We start from the raw sequence: 5788 nt of genomic DNA on the forward strand, positions 1-5788 counted from the left end.
GTGCCACAGCCTGGGGTGCCGCAACCGTATGCTACTTTCTCAGACTATTACAATATAAAAATATAATTTACTTGGTACATTACTGCACTGTTTTTCATCTTTTCCTACTTATTCATCAACACTAAGAAAAATTGTAGTGACTTTTTTATTTTTTACTAGCTTAAGTGTTTGCAATTTTTTTTTTTATAGCCTAACAAAGGTGCCACAATTTTTATCTTTTGTTTTAGCCCGACAAGGGTCGGATGCCGTGGTTAAAAATGCTTGGGAACCACTTTTTCAGTAACTAAAAAATTTGATTTGGGAATTTTTGTTTACAAAAAGAGCAATCATAAAAATATTAAAAAATACCATAAATTTGAAAAATTCCAAACCTCAATAAGCATACACTTAAGCAATAAATTGCTTAAAAAGTATAAAACCAATTATTGCTTTAATTCAAAGAAGTAAAATTGACTAATGACTATCATATGATTAAAAAACAAAAATTCATGAAAATGTCTTAAAGAGTATCTTTGGAATAAAAAATAATGTAATTAAACCATTTACATAGTTAAATGCTGATTCGATTAACTATAGAGTCAATAAGGACCCTGGAGGGTTCCCGAACAATGACTCACGGCTACAGTAACAGAATGAAAGTGCCTTACACACTGAACTACCCCTCTTCCCAAGTCTCATCAAGAGTATTTATCATAATAAGTGTGAAAAGTTTCAAAGGATTTATTTTCTTTATTGAAAATGGGGGAAAAAGAAACAATTAAATTAAATTATATGATTAGTATCAATATTTTATGCGATTCATTTATAATTCTTTTTTATTTAATGTTTATTTTCATATTATTTTTATAATTTTCTTTATCCTCTTATAGTCTCACCATAGTTTACAATTAACTACAAACGTGAGTCAAAATGTTGATAACTAACAGATAGGTTTTTAATATTTTTGAGTACTTTTCTGACTGTCACTTGGACTTTACACTCCAATCATGTAAATAAATTTTTAAATCAGATTTTTCATTAAAAAGTAATATCGATTGAAATAATAAAAAAATAATTTCTGAAATAGGTCAATAGGAGGAAGAAGATTAAGTTCATTGAAACAGAAATGGAGGAAATAATTCAGAAACAAACAAAAATTAAAAAGGAAGAGAATGGTATAGAAACATTATCAACAATGAATACACAAACTGCTTATAGCAGGTCTAATCATCAACTCGAAACTACCAGTGAACAATCTGAGTTAGAGTCTCTTGATCAATTACCACAAATAACCAACATGGAAGCACACTCCTCTAACACATGTAAAAGTATAGTTTCAGTTTCATCCTCCAAAATCGCACAAGATGAGCCAAATACTACAGAAAATCTTCTTTCAGAATTAAAAGAAACCAAGTCTTCAGTGCAGAAAGTTCAGATAGAAACTGTACAAAAACCCAGTTGTTCGAAGCAAATGAAAATGCAAGTAAAAGATAAACTACTGAAATCAACAGTGCGATGTAAAACATTCAAACGAAGAGTTCACAAAAACACCTTATCATCAAGATTAAATAAACACATACAGAAGAACAGGCACCATAAACAAAGTCGAAAACATTTTAATATAGCAAATGGAATGAGGAGAAATTACAGGCTTCTCAAACGAGAAAGTAATAATAAAACAAATGGTGCTACTTTTTCTGACTCCAGAGCTAAACCCACACCAAAGGATGATTGTGAACCTTCTTGCAGTTCCCAATGCACGGATACTTGCAAAGGATGTCCCTGCAATTTTGAACATGAATACTATGGTAACTCACCTTGTTCTCCCAGCTGTTCAGGTGAAATGAACTCTAACTGCAATGAGTGTCAGTGCGAAGCCTTGTCACCTTGTACAGCTGAATGTTGTGAAAATTCGAGTTCCCCTTGCCCTCCGGATTGTCCTGGCGATAATTTTCCGAATTCTTGTACTAATGTTCAATGTGATTGTTCATGCACTTCTGAGTGCGATACAAACATGTGCTGCCCTTGCAGCCCAGATTGCAGCTGTTATAATGAATCTCATTCAATGGAAGAAGAAATCTAAAATAGAAGAATATTTATCTTTATTGGACCACTATCAACATTTTCATTAGCCTAAGCCAGACTGTCATAAGTGGATGAAAGAATTATGTTTATTGATGAGATAACACTGAGTAATAACTTTCATCTTAACTCAAGTCATAAAATTTTTTGAAATTAAATTTCAAATGGTCAAAAACAAATATAAACACGTAATGAACTATTTCTTTATTTATATAAAATTGTATTCACATAAACTGAATGGATTGTTATAGACGAGGAGCTGGAGAAGGATTTATTTAACAAAATGAATACAAATAGAAACCTTTTTAAATTCTTGATAATGCCCATCTGAATACAGAATTTATGTCAGTTGCTCAAAAGCTTTTGCTTTAGATATGAAATTTAAATTTGTAGGTTTATTTAACAAAAAAAATTAAAGCTGAAATTTTGATATTATGTTTCAAATGAGCCTCTAAAATAGTAATGATTTCAAAACACAAGAAAGAAAAGGACTAGAATAAACATTATCATGGCATGTTAATATGTTGCTTACAACCCTATTGTGCTGAAAGAATCTTTTGGATTTACTTTTGAGAAAAATATCCATACTAGCATATTTTCCAAATTAGATGACTATTCTCCTCTCGAAAAATTATTCGAAAACCAAATTAATTGAAGGGTTTTCATCAATAACAAGCTACTCCATTTTCAGCAACACCAGATTCCCCCTTAAAAAAATAAATAAATAAAAAACTATTCTTGCTCATGATCCAAAACATGGGTAACTTCAGCCTTTAGTTCTAACATTTTCTGGCAGACAGAAGCACCTCCATTTGACTTGAAAGGGCAAGAAGGACGTGACCTATGGTCCAGAAATACAGTGTAGCTGAGATGCCTTTCTAGAACAATCGTCAATATTCAACGATCTTGGCTTTCGACCCCAGTAGAAATCATATAAGTAAATGTGACTGTTACTGAGCTGCAGGACCATTAAATTTTTCTCTTTACAATATTTCATTTTATTTTCTAATAGTGAATATAATGTTGTTTATTAATAATTAAAGAGTTTTTAAGCAAGAGATTATATTTATTGTTCCTTAAATTTTACATGTTACTCTGGGTGCTTTCTCCTCCACTCTAAGAAGAGGAGAGTGGATTCCAGACAACCCAATGTGATTTCTTAATACTCATTTACTTATTTTAAAAAAGAGGTTTCAAAAAATATTTATCTCAAAAACTAAATTTGGTAACTTTTTAAGCAATCAACATTTTATAGGAGCTACTTCCTTACTGCTGCAAACCTAAAATTTAACTGTGAAATGGTTTTGGTTTATAAATTATTTCAATAATTACTATAAATTTATAAACCAAAAGCATTTCAAAATATCGTTGATTGTTCAGATATTCTCAAATGTTTTGACATTAATGTGCCTCCACATAAAACCTGGCAACCTTTGACTTTTGCTATAACTTCCCACTAACGAAATTACATTAAGTTTTCTACTTTACCAAGAATGATAAATAGTGTCAACTCATTACCAAATGATAGTAAATTATTTAATTGAGTTTATCTTAACTAAAAAATTAAAGTTTTCTACTATAAGTTAAAAGTTAAATTATATTATAAACTAATATTGTATGTTATGTATTATATTTAATCTATATGCTTGAAGCTGCAATTTATTTTGCACATGGTGTATTCATAAAGTTTATTTTTTATATAATTTGTAATTAATTGTATGTGTAACTATATACCCCATATAAATAAATAAAAGACCCCTTCAATTTTGATTTAATTTTTCAACAAATTTAAATGTTCAACAACCATTCATCTTAAATTTATCTAATTACTTGCCATATCATGAGACGCTAGTAATAGAAAATTAATAAGGTGTTTATAGTTGACTCATGATTAATATGAGGAGAAGATCCCCTGATCTTCCCTATACAGTCAGCAAAAAATACACAAATAAATAAACTTATTTATTTGTGCCAAAATAAATAAATATTAATTATTTGTGCACAAATAAATAATTTTTTGTTTATCACTGTGCTGACTGCACACCCGGTCATCTTCTCCTCATAATAGAAAATTGTAAAAATGGTTGGTTCAATAAGAATCCGATTTTGAGCTAACTTTAGTTGGCTCTGCGACTGAGATTTTAGAAGCAGCAACTAAGATAAAAATTGTGTTTGAAAAATTTAATACACTTGAGTTATTAGTTGCTTCCATCACATAAGCAAGTTACGTAATTATTATTAGTTTCTTTTGACCGATTTTTGTGATAAAAATCTGAGTTATTATAAAACTAAGGAAAGAAGGAATCCATTCTATTCAATCAGACTGCTTAATTTATCCTTGAACAGATTTTTAAAAAAACATAAAAATATCTCCAATTAAAATAAAATTGTTTTTATAATTGAAGATTATAGCATTAAATAATATTAGTTTAACATTTTAAATTAAAATACTATAATTAGTAGTGGAACTTCTTAACAAAATATTATGTACAGAGACCAATTAAGATGCAAAATTTACGATATGACAGAATGGGACGCAATGAGTGAATGGTGCAAAGCATTAACAATTGATATTGAACAGCTGACAGAGATTTCTGACAAACTACTCACTAATTGGAAAAGGGAAAGACTTAAAGAAAAGAAACGCTATGAAGAATTAGAAAATAAGCTGAAAGAAGTGGAGGCAAGAGAATTAATTCCTAAAGACAATGATGGAAATACAGGTCAGTAGTTTTTATTGTGAAACTAATAATTTAAAACATGAGTGAATAACGTTTAAATGTGACATTTTAAGATAAATAAAAATTTCTAATTTGTAGAATATTTTAAATATTCCTTTCTATATAGGATCTTGTTTAATTCTTCTAAACCCGAAATGTAAGTGTAACGACACCACTATTTCATGGTCTATACTATACTATAACAACTTAGAGCCACGCTAACAGCTATGGGTCGACATGTCACAACCTACTAGTAACACGTGAACTACTACTGTCATAACGCAAACACCCTATATTAATATTTATTGTATATATTTGAATGTCTCACATGTAAAAACCATATAATATATGGTAATATACAATGTATTATTTGAAGCAATAAATATTACAATAGAATATTCTGATCTACTAAAAGATAACATCTGACACGCATCATCTTTTGATGGCGCTTAATAGCCCTGCGATTTGACTAAGCACTAAGTTGGCAAACCCATGTGGGAATGTCCCCTTTAGGGAGTTCTCCTCCTTAGAAGGCAATGAGTACCAATTTACATAGTGAATCAGTACATCCTAGTGCTCTTTTTGGTAAGTGTTAACTTAGTAAGTGTTAAATAAGTAACTTTTATTTCATTCCTGCTTTCTCTGGATCTCTCCTTCTTCCTGTACCTTCTCTCCTTTTGTAAGGACCTATGGCTCATTTCTGTACAACTTACAATCCTCTTCATTACGACAGGCTAGTTCCCTGCAGAGCGAATTTCCTTCATGCAAGGACTTATGGCCATTTTCTGTAGGATTTTCCACCCCCTTCACGACCGCTTGGCTCGTTCCTATGGATTGGAGTTTCCATCCTTTGATGGTTTACAGCTAGTTTCTGTAAGACTCATCCTGTCAATTCATCTCCTAACCAATACCTCACATCTTTAATTGGAGTCAGAACCATATAATCTAACACAGATGACAAAGAGAGAAATTTTGCCATTTGAGTAACTACCAGGAATGTAAAGGCC

The sequence above is a fragment of the Halyomorpha halys genome, unplaced genomic scaffold (genome assembly GCF_000696795.3).
Source record: "Halyomorpha halys isolate HHAL.00 unplaced genomic scaffold, Hhal_1.1 Scaffold614.1, whole genome shotgun sequence".
Classification (NCBI taxonomy): Eukaryota; Metazoa; Arthropoda; class Insecta; order Hemiptera; family Pentatomidae; genus Halyomorpha; species Halyomorpha halys.